We start from the raw sequence: 11,935 nt of genomic DNA on the forward strand, positions 1-11,935 counted from the left end.
ATCTGATAAAAATATTCTTGATAAACGAAGAGTGAAGGTGCTTCTTTGATATGATACAGTATTTTTATCAGAAACCATTAATTATCCCCATACTCAATGGCAAAACTAGGAAGCTAAGTTTTTGATGAGGCACCTAACACGTGAAACGTAGGCGTTTCTATATGTTGTGGTTACGTGGGGGTAGCGTTTATTACAAATCATGCGTGTTTATCTGCTTACACACTCGTAAGCATAAACTGTACTTGCAAGCCGCTGTCAGATCCACTTGCGTTAAGCACCAAACCGCTGCGTCACAGTGCAGATTTCTCTAGCCAGCCTTAACTTCCTTTTTTTATTTTTTTTTTGTTTCATAGGTAAGATGTTTTATTTCAAAATGACTATTTCAAAATTTTAAAATTCTTTTTCTTATTTTTATTACATTTATTGGGGTGACACTGGTTAATCAATTATATAGGTTTCAAGTGTATAATTCAGTAATGCGCCATACGTATGTCGCACTGTGTGTCCTTGTGGGAGCCCCTAAGCCTGGGAGCAGTGGAGTTGATGGCTTTGGTCGGCGTGCTAGAGGTGGGGTCGAGGCAGAGATGTTCCTCCAATGGCATTTACGACCCCAGAGTGATTTTTTTATTTTATTTTGGTTGCAGAGCAAGGTTCTGTCAGTGATCTTTCATCTGTGGATATTGTTCGCATTGAATTACACCAAGACTTTGGCCAATCCCTCTGTTAGCATAAATGGAGCTCTTTGTGATGCTTATCTGCCATTTTATTAATGGGTTGGCTTTTACCAAGAAAGTTGTAAACACGTGTGGGAATGGAGTCATGAAAGAATGTGGGGGGACAGTTGATGTACTTCTCTTTTTTTTTTTTTTTTCATTTGTCACTTACTGCCATGTATTCCTGGGCAGGCCACCTACCCTCCATAAGCCTTGTCAGTAAAATGTAGTCAGTGGCATATACAAGTAGGGTGGCTTTGAGGGCCCGGGTCAGTGCCTGTGGTGGACAGCAGGTGTCTCGATGCCTTTTCTCCCTTCTGTCCTGAGTTCCTGGAGGAATGACCTTCCCACCACTGCTTGCTGTTTTGGTGGAGGAGTAAATCTAAGTCCTTGCCCTCCTTTGGCCTAGGGGTGTGTGTGTGACCTGAGCCGGGGCGGCGGAGGCTCTGACTCCGGACTTACACAAGAGTGGCAGAAGTGCCGGCAGGCCGCTTATTCACTGGCGGGATCCCGGCACTTCCCCCGTCGTTCTTGCATTGAACTTGCCAGAGCTGTTTTGCTGCCAGTCCCTCTCTGAGCCGGATCCCCTCACTTTCCTGGCTGCTAACGGTAATTCCCGTTTAGCTCAGGTAGACTCTGTTTCTGATACCGACTTCCAAAGCTCATACATGGCTTCGATCGGTATGCATATGATCGGTAGATGTCATTTCCCTTCATTCCCCCTCCCACTCCGTGCTTACCAGGGCTCCCTGACGCTGCCTTCTTCACACTGTCCCACGTCTCGCTTTCCAGGCCCGCGTCCCTGCTGTTTGCTCACCTGAGTGCCGCACTTCAGTGCTGCCTGTTCATCCTCTACAAACGGATCTTTCCTCCCTCCCAGGCCAGCTGTTGATTGATTTTTCAACAATAGGATACTTATTATTTACTGTGTGAGTGTAGTTAGGCCCTGAATTTTTGCTCATGGGTGACATAAATGGTTTACTAGCCACATTTTTTCTCATTATGATGACAGAGTTACTCTTAATGGAAAAGTGAGCTTAAGCATCAAGCTGGTAAAAAATACATTCATAATCGCACACAGTAGATGATGGAACGTGATCATCATTTTAATAAAATATAAAAGTTCCTGAAGCAGCTCAGACCTTGGGAGCAGTTAAACCGCCAGCACTTTGCTTCCTGAATTGGCACCAATGGGTTCCAACACTCTTGATGTATTTGAGAGTCATTTTTAAAAGAACGATGAGCCTTTAAATACTGAATGTCATGTAAAGACTCAGGATAAAGAACTCTGAGCTGAGATCAAATGGAATTGATGCTCAAAATGAAAAGTATAGTGTATAGCGTGTTTTTATTTATTTTTTTTAATAACATGATGCTGAGTGATTATAACCAGGTTCTCACCTCATGTAAGGGGGAAAAATGGTTTTCTCATGAAACAAAACCGAGTATTTATGTGCTCGTTATGTGTGAGTGAAAACTGGTTAGGAGTTCTCTTTTCTAGAGGGATTGGTGTACTTCTCACTAAAGCGTGAATGACTAACAAGGGTAAACCTCCAAGGAGTTCTTAAAAGCTTTTTATTATGGAAAAGTTGAAATATGTCCAAAAATAGAATAGCATAATGAGCCTCTTCGTACCCATCACCCAGCTTCAGCAGTTTGTAACTCCTGGCCAATCTTGCTTCATTTCTGTCCTGGCCTACTCTTCAGTCTCATGGTATTTTGAAGCAGATCCAAGATTTTATATCATTTAATTTTTAAATATTTCAGAATATCTTTGTAAAAGATAGGAGCTCTTAAAAAACACACAGTATCATTAAAAGCCTTATAGAGGGGGTCCCATGCCGGTTCTAGTGAATCTCAGATTGGAATATCAGAGAGGGGGACATCTTTTGACAGAGCACCTTTCAAGGGGGCCCCTTGCTTACTGTTCCCCTCAGTTGCTTCGGGAAGGAACCTTAGCATCTAATCCGTGCAAGATGGTCACGCTCAGGTCTTTTCTGACTCTTGATTCTGCCATTTGCTCAGATTTATATATTGACTCTAGTTAATATCAACCACAGCCATGTCATTGGCACAGCTGCACTGGCCCTTGGGAATTGAAAAATTTGGAGATAAGGAGGTGTGACCACAGCTGGCAGGTCTCCACCAGGGCCGTGGGATTCCAGGCCGTCCATGTGCCCCGATTCATGAATGATCTCGTTCCCCAATGACGGTCTCTGAAGAAACAGCGGGCAGGCTGTATTGTACATGTGGCTCCATCAGTATTTTTTAAAAAATATTTTTCTTATGCATACCTCAAATATTTGTAAGCAGAGAAAAATATATCAAGCTTTCAGATGCCCATCACCTAACTGCAGCAGCTGTCACCTCGGGGCCAGTCCTGCTTCATCCAGACGTCCTCCGGCTTTCCCAGCTTCTCACAGAACTCTGAAGCAAATCCAAAGTACGACATTGATTTCATCCTAAAGTATCTCAGAATTTATCTCTAATAAAACATGAGGCCCCCTTTTTAAAAAAGAAAAAACCCTATAATATCATTATCACATCTAAAATTCAGCAATAATTTCTTAGTATCATCAAATATCTGGTGAGCGTTCAGCTATCCAGACAGATGTTTGGATAACGTTCTAAATGGGCTCCATCCACATGTTGTGACTGGTTGGCTGACCCCGTAAGTCTCTCAGTCTAGTTTCTCCCATTCGTATCTCCTCTCCCCTCCCTTTCTTTACTTGTAATTTATTAGTTGAAGAAATGATTTGTTGGTCCTGGAGGATTTCTCCCACCAGTGTTTTCTGAGGGTCTGTTATATTGTTTGGCACTCTGTGACCTATTAGGCACTTAGTGACGTTTGCTTAAAGAAAAGCAGCCATCAGACATTATGGTGGTAATAGCAGTTAGCGTAAGTTGAGAGCTGGTTGCCTTTCTCAGTCCCGTGTTAATTGTGTTACATGGGATCGTCTAATGTAATGTTCGCTGCATCTTTTCCGATGGGAAACCGAAGCTTGGAGGTGATAAGTCACCAGTCCAAGGTCACAGGGCTTGCGCGTGTAGAAACGGGATGTGACCCTGGCAGTCTGACTGTGGAGTCGGCGCTTTCCATTAATGCTTCGTTATGCCTGGCTAGAGACAGGAACCTGGCCGCCTGGCTTTACCTCCTAACTGTGAAGGAGAATAAAGGAGAGCCAGGGCCATGAAAGCAGTGATGAGCGTGCTAACTATGAACTCGTCAAACCCAAGGGAATTTCACAGGGATAAAGAGCGATAATAGGAATAAATTCTAGTTGACAGACACAGTTACCTGATGGAAGCCTTATCGATGTAAATAAACCTGAGTGCTTGCTCAGGAAGCAGGGCTGTTCTGATGTCCCTTGTGCTCATCAGATGTCCGCAGTGTGTTCCTGTGTGCTTAGGTGACTCGCCAGGTGTAGCAAAGGAATGCAGTGGGTGATGCCCCTTTGTCACCAGGCAGGTCTTCTTTCTTTCTTCCGTGTCCCTTGGCCTTCCATCGCCCATTGCACTAGGCGGGTCATGTTCAGTTGCAGGTGACAGTTGTGCCCTCTGCGGGCATGCCTATGCTCCCGAACTTGTTAGTTTGTCCCTGACCATCTGCTGATTTTTCTTGTGGACCTTTGGGCATCTGTTTTCCCATTTCATGGTGGAGTCGCCACCCTCTTTGGTGATGGTGCCACCGGCCCTGCTGTTTGCCCAGTGTCTCCACCCTGTGTGTTCGGCTTGGCTTCCATTTCTGTTATAGCCTCATTTCCGGTTGTGTCTCTGCACTGGGAGTCTGGAGTACTTGCGAATGAACACGTGAACTTCCTTAGAGAGACACTTGGAAAATGATCCAGTACTCTTTTTTGGGCGTTAGATAAAAATAGTTGTAATTATGGTGGCTGGTTTTCAGCTTCTCAGACTCACACTATTTTGGGCCTGTTTTATATTTGCTTTCCTCCCAAAGGCAGGAAGTAGCTTCTTGAAGCTACTTCTGGGCCCCTAGAAGGATTTGTATGGTCTGGATGGAACAAGACACAGGAGGTGCTGTCCTGTCGGGGTCGGGCTCAGTGCTCAGAATATGCCAGGTAAAGAGACAGGGTTGAACCATGTGCCTGAGAGCCCAGCTCACGAGTAACATGTAGGAATTGTCACTAATGGGTCTGGAGGGCAGATGGCCGAGTCATGGTGGAATAACGAAAAAACTACTTTAGGCCCCGTTGGCTTGGGCTGTTTTCTTGTTAAAAACTCTCCAGCTGCTCATCTTTGCTCTTAGGTTCATTTAAACATCACACATTTTTTACGTGTTAATGTAAGACATTGTATGCTATTGCCTTCCTCTTCAGACATATTTCTCAGCTCTGAGCTTGTTTTTTCCAAATGCACATGAGCTCGCTCATCTCCAGACCTTGACACAGGTTGGTTTTTCCCCTGGAACCCTGTTCTTTCTCCATGTCCCACTCCTGCCCATTTTCCCTAGCTGACATCTTCTGGTCTTTCAGATCTCACACTAGAAGCCTTCCCTGATCATCCCTCTGCACTCCTGAAGACAGGTCAGTTACCCCCAGGTATCTCATTGTACCCCGTGTCCCCTCTCATTGTCCTGACAGTGTGGTATATATATTGCCTATTTTGTCTGTGTTCTTGTTTCCCTCATTCTTTCCCCCGCCATTCTCTGGGCTGTAAATTCAGCTCTTGCATTGTCTTGTTCACCGTTATAGTCCCAGTATCTGCTGTGATCCTGGCACCTTGTTGGTGCTTATATCATTTGGGAGGCTTTTGGTTGCAGGTGACCTGGCTCAGACTGGCTATGGCAGACTATCCTATGTGTTTATCAAGCCTGTGTTGTTTTTTTCTTCCTGGACAAACAGGACTGCTGCACTTTCCTCCCTTATATTTAGGTTGGTACCACGTGACTAGTACTGGCCAATGGGCTCTAAGTAGAAGTGATGGGCATCATCCAAGGCTGAAGCAGAGAAGTGTTAGTATGAATTTTTTTGTTCTTGTTTCCTGTTCATGTTGCCATGATGACCCTGGAAGCTATGTGTTCCATGTGGCAAAACTACAAGATGGCATTGGCCTGGATCCCTGAGTCACTGCATGGAAGAGAGTTGCCTTCTTGTGCTGCTGGGCCCACTACAGACTTCGTAAGAGCAGGAATAGAACTTTAGCTTTTCAGCCACTGAGATACAGGTTTTGCTTGTTATTACAGCAGAGCATAGCCTATCTTGATTATCCCCCAGAAAGAGAATTTTTTGATTGAAGGAGGGTCTGGCTTTAGATGTGTGCCTGAGTCATGGGATGTGAACTATGTCTCCAGGCTCCTGTGTGTCTGTCCGTCTCGTCCCTGCTTCTACCATTTCTGAGTTGATATCATGTTTGGTGGGTTTTCCCTCCATGGTCACAGATGGCCTTGGAGAGATAATTTTTCTTCCAAGTTCACATTCAGAGGAAAAAGCAAGATCCTCAAGTTCACTCTTACAGAGCTAGCCTCAGTTTCACTCTCCCTTTTCAACCAATCGCAGGATCTTGCCCATGTGCTAAGGATGAGGGAAGAGCCCCCATCAGATGTGGAGAATGAAGGCTGGGGAGAGGGCTGTGTCCCCATGTGAAAACTGGGACTATGTTAGACAGGAAATGTGTGCCAGAGAGGCAGACAACCAGGGTTCACTTTAGTGCTCAGTAAACGTTTGAATGAATGTGTGAATGAATGAACGAGTGCCAAATTAATGGATGCATTGGATGACTCAACCCTCTCCCCTTGCCTTAAGGAGCTCAAAGACTAATAGGGGAGTTAGCTTCATAAAACAGTACTTTATAGCGGCTGAACTGAAAGAAGTGATACAGGGGAGAGGGGATTTACTCTAAATGTGGTAGTAGAGGAGGCATGGTTTGGAGTGTCTCAGAGAAGACGTTGCAGAACCGGTTGCTTCTAAATTAGGTTTTGAAGGTGGAATAGGAACTTGTCAGAGAGACAGGGAGGGGAAGGGCAGTCGGGTTGCAGGAACAGCATGTGCAAAGGTTCGACCAAATTGTCAAAGGCAGCTGACATATATGACAGAGTGAGACGGAATCAAACTGTCTTCAGATTTTCTTTTTTACTAGCGCTATCCATTTGTCATTCCTATTAGAGTCTTTCCAATTTCAGGTGCTACGATTAATGTTTATTTTTTTTCTGCAAGTGATGGGATTGGAAAGTTTGCTGTTTCCTTTTCGTCTCTGTCTGAGTCTCCCAGACCCATCACATGCGGACTGCTGCACCTCCCACCCCGTCACTGGTCTTGGGCATTTGGTAGACATTTCCCTCTTAAGTCCAGCCATCCATTTTCTGACCGGTTCAGGAAGATATGGGTTTGTGGGTCAAGTCAATGGTGCTGAGACTTCTGTTTCTTCCAGAGCCTCTGCAGTTTGGTCCTCAGAGACAACACGCAAAGGCTTGCAGCGTGCGTGGCTGGTAGCAGCAGTTCAGCTGGGGTGCTCTTAGAAATGGCCCTCAATATGTGACAGTCAGGCTTGGGACTCTGCTGCTAGTAGCTTGATGTTCTTGTTTGTTTTATTTAAAGGAGCTAGAAACCTTTCATCATCTGCCCGTTCTCTTTCACTGAGAGGCTGACACAAAACACAGTGGCTCTGGTGATAGGTTTGCAAAAGCCAGACAGAGGTTTGACCAGTGTTGTCCAAGCTCGTATGGCAGAATCACTGCCGACGGCCATCTGAGCAACTTTCTTATGTGGAATGAGTATAAATTTTCCCCAAAGTGGCTCACTCACCTAGAAATGAGTGAATAAATGAATGAATTGTGAAATAGAAATTAATACAGTCGATGCCATTTAATAAGCATCTGCTGCGTGTCACATTCTGGACTGGGGCGTCGCATGCATCCTCTCATTTAATCTTCGCAATAGGTCAGGAAACTGAGGTTCAGAAAGGTTGAGTAGAACATCTCAGTCACACAGCAGGGAAGTGGGTAGAACCGGTATGTTAACGCAGTTCTGATGACAGCAGTGGCCGTGATCCTGCCACCTTGCTATTCAGACCGTGCCTTCACTTAGAAGATGTCACTGCGGTTTGATGACCCTTGTTGGAGGTTAAGCTCACCATTTCTGTTTCTTGGCACATTTTATGACTGTCTTCCGGCGGAATACTTTTTTTTCTAATGCTTGAAATAGACTTGAAATTGGACTTGGAGCGACATTGAGGGTTTGTCGCTTCTCTTGGCTCATTACAGTGCAAATTAATCAAATGAATTATGTAGCTTGGCTAATAACTTGCTTTGATCTAATAGCTCTGTAGAAAGAAGGAGTTGAACATTTTTATTTAATCCACTTTGGGGGCATGTTTGAGTAGATTAAAAAAATTAAAAGCCCAAAGAATCCTCCTTGATAATTAATTTTGAGCCATTCTGTTCTTTGGGTAAGTATCTTTCTTAGTAGTCGTTAAGCTCCTTGTTGGGCTGGTTTGCTTATATTCGTTAAGTGCATACTGTGCTGGGCTTTGTTCTGAGTCCTTTATTGATCCCATTTGATTCTTACAATCACTTGATGTGATAGTGTTACTCTTATCCCCATATTACAGAGGAGGAAACTGAGGCAGGATGAGATTATTGATGTTTAGGGTCGCGTAAATAAGTGGTAGCGGAGAGAGAGATGCCGGACCCAATGCTCGTAACCACTATGCTGAAAAGAACCTTGAACCTAAACTGTAGGACATTGTGGTGTCTCCTCAGCGGCCAGAGTACGAAGGTTCCCGCCATGGCCTTAGGTGTGTGCCCCGGCCCTGTTACCTAGCCCCTGGGAGCCTCAGTTGTCCTCATCTGTAGCCCGAGAATAACTTCTGATGCATAGTGTTCACAGATCGAATACAGAATCGTGTGGATCGCTTCCAGCAGCCCCTCTTCTCCACATGTGGTGGAGAAGGACTCTCTTATTTACCTGCTAGGGGACAGACAGTGTCCCTCCTGAGTCGAACAGCCTGGAGCTCCTCCAGGCACAGAATAGCTACACGACTGGTCTTCTCTTGGCCTTTGTCTTCTGATGGGCGGAGAGGGGTCCGTTATGGTTACTTGGGGAGAGTGAGTCATTTCTGGTTTCTGAGGTTGCACCCCTTCCGCCCGAGGCCAGGGAAGTCCTAGCATCACCCCTCCGCAGTCTGTGCAGGAGTCGACAGCTTTGGGTTGATGCCGCGGCCACTGCTACCATAGAAGACAATGGCTCTGCCCCTGGGAGCTGGTCCTGGCTCCCGGCTCTGACCTGCATCTGACGGATGAGGACACACTTCCTCTTTGGGGGGTTTCAGGTCCTGTCAGTTACTGCCTGGACCTGCCTGTCTCCCGCCGCCCTCCTGGCTCGCTGTCACATGGCTGAGGACAGCTCATTCCACCGCTGGGACTGCCCTGGACCTCTCTGGGTCCTTGAATCCAAGCCTAGTGCAGCCAGAGCCCCAGGGAAGAGGCGTCTCCCCATTCCCACCTCCTTGGTTCTTCACTTCTGCCTGTCCTGGGGTCGACTTTACCAGGAGGACCTCAGCGGGGTCATCGGCCCCTTTAGGGGAGCCCACACCCCAGCACAGGCAGTGGGACTGCCTCCTGCTGCGCTCGGAATCCTCTGCCACAGCTTTCCAAGAGCCTGCATGTTTCTGATCGTCACTGGGGCGGTTCGGACAGGCCGCCAGAATCCCGACCCTCCTCCCCTCTCTACCAGCCTAAGAACTTTCGTTCGCCGCGTTCTCCCCAGCTCTCTTACTTTTGTTTTTTCAGAAAACTCTGTCTCACATCTCCCTCTGTGGCTGGTTTTTTCCCATCAGCAGCCTGCTTTTTCCACCGCTTCCGTTGACGAAGGTAAATTTTACCTCTGGAGCTGGTGAAGCAGTGAGCCGAATATACTCTGTCTCCTCAGGCTTCCTCGACGTGACTCACAGGTTCCATTTTCAGTACCAAAAACTCAGCTTTGCCAGGGCAAACTGTCAGCCCCCTTTTCACGGTGACAAGGACTTTTTGCAAGTTTCCTTTCCCCTTCATGGAAACTTTAAAATGTCATGATTCACTTCTCTGGGTCATGCCAGCACTCTGTGGCCTGCTTGGGGCAAAGAATGGTATTTTTTTAGGCAAAGAGATTGAAATTGGGTCCAGTTGATTTTCTCCCCCTACACCTTCCAGGTGGCTTAAAAGAAAGATCCATTTTTAACAATGTAAAGATAGGGCAGGGAGAGCAGTGTTGCAAAAACTTGAAAACTTTTTCTACAAAGGCCAGCTTCTGTGCACTAGCGCTTTCACTGCCAGGCGCCCGAGATTAATGCTTCTGCAAATCAGTCTTTTAAATTCAGTTCTTCTCCCTTGAATGAAATGCGTTCTGTGGTAACAGCCCGATTCCTACTATGAAATGCGGAGAAATTATTTTTCCTTTGTGCGGAAAACTGGATTTAAATGCTAAAATATTACCTTTTTGTCTTCTTGAAAAATCTTTTCTGCCTTCGGTAATAAAAGCTTTTAAAATTAATGGAAAGTCCCACCATTCCTTTGCTGTGGCTTAGGACGAAAGCAAGATATCGGTTTCTCTGTAAATAGCGTAACAACTGCCTTCCTGCTGTTTGCGGTTTGAACTGCTTTGATGGCATATATTTTCAAGCAAAAGTGGTGGTCATTTTGGATGAAAAGTGATAAAATTAAGTGGATTAAATTGGCTGTCAGCAGTTGAAATGCCATTTTCCATCTGGAACTTTGTGCCAACAGCCTTTATGTATGTAAAAAAATTCTTCTTCTTATTTTTTTTTGGAAATGTCAGAATGATAACAAATTTTTTTTTTTTTTGGCATAGCCCTTTACAGTTTCTAGGTCGTAGGTCAGCCAACTTTTTTCTCTAAAAGGCCACATAATAAGTATTTTAGGTGTTGCAGGCCACATTGTTGTACTTGCGGGCCCTAGGCAGTTTGTGACAAAGGGGCATGGCTGTGTTCTAATAAAACTTTATTTACAAATCAGGCAGCTGGCTAGCAGGTGGGAGTGTGCCAGTCTCTGATCTCGACGATTCTCCTACTTCATGATGATGATGGTGGTGGTGGTGATGGACATCATGCTGTCAGGGTCAGCTGCTGGTTTGAGTGCCTGTCCTGTGCCTGGCAGTATGCATATTTCACGTTTATAACACTTGAATGAACGTTAATGAATGAAGGGTGAGGATGACTATCGCCACTGTACAGAGGACTAAAGTGAGGCTTAGCTGTGTTCTATGAAAACTCATTTGCAAAAAATTAAAAATCAACTTCTGTAGTCAAGGAGGCATACTTCTGTACGCTTTTTGCACTGACACTATAATTTTCTGTATATTGTTGCTGATCTGCTTTTCTGTCATTTTGTAAACTTTCTCGTTTAATACCTTTTACAAAGCACAGTGGACTATCTTGGAGCCACGTTTTAGGGTAAATGCATTTCGAAAGAAAGCTTACTGTTTCCTGAAAGCATCTCTAGTTCAAGAAGATACATTCTGGGCTTTTTAGGAGAGCGGCCTTTGCAAATCAAAGTAATTGGGTTAGTCACATTCTCATGTCACTAGGAATAAAAGTAACATGATTGTTGGGAGAGAAATACAGGTAGATAAAACTTTATCAAAGAAAATTCACTTGCAGTTCATCCCAGAGATAATCCCCGTAAATGCTTTGAGGGTCTATGATGACATTTTGTTTCCATGTGTTGATATAATTATATGGGTGTTATGCATCACATAATTCATTTATTTTTGACTGTAACGTATTGAATCTTTTGAACTTGGGATCACACTCCCCACAGTTTTATAGTTTCTGTCATTGAACTCAAGCTCCCACTCCGGAGGCGGCCTCAGCCGTTAGTGGTAGTGCCATTTCCAGGTGCATCTTGTGACCTACCAGCAGGTTGTCAGGTTTCCCTCCAATGCACCCGGCTCAGTCGGTACCACATATGTCTTCCTTCTGTGTTTGTGTGAGTGAGCGTGAGGTCAAACTTTATCCCATCCAAAAGGCTTCAAAAACTAATTTTTAAGAAATGATGTTCCTGAATACCTGCCTGAAGGTCATATGGTCTGTCCACATGAGACTCTCTTGTCCTTGAATTAAGCTAGATCATGGGCGGGAGCAAACGCGGCCTGACATGTTAGAGTTATAGAGTTATAACTCTTACAGAGTTATTCTTTTGCTGTTTACCACAAAGCTGTCAGCCTGTGTTGAAGGCTGCAGACCAGCAGCCAGCAGATAGCATCCAGCCC

General features: G+C 45.1%; 1 protein-coding gene across 1 annotated transcript in view; it reads left to right on the top strand.

Moving 5' to 3' along the window:
- SNX29 (sorting nexin 29) overlaps positions 1–11,935 on the top strand; it is a 443,554-nt gene that overhangs the window by 216,884 nt on the left and 214,735 nt on the right. The gene's annotated exons all lie outside the window — the stretch shown is intronic.

Source organism: Pteropus alecto, unplaced genomic scaffold (genome assembly GCF_000325575.1).
Source record: "Pteropus alecto unplaced genomic scaffold, ASM32557v1 scaffold34, whole genome shotgun sequence".
NCBI lineage: Eukaryota > Metazoa > Chordata > Mammalia > Chiroptera > Pteropodidae > Pteropus > Pteropus alecto.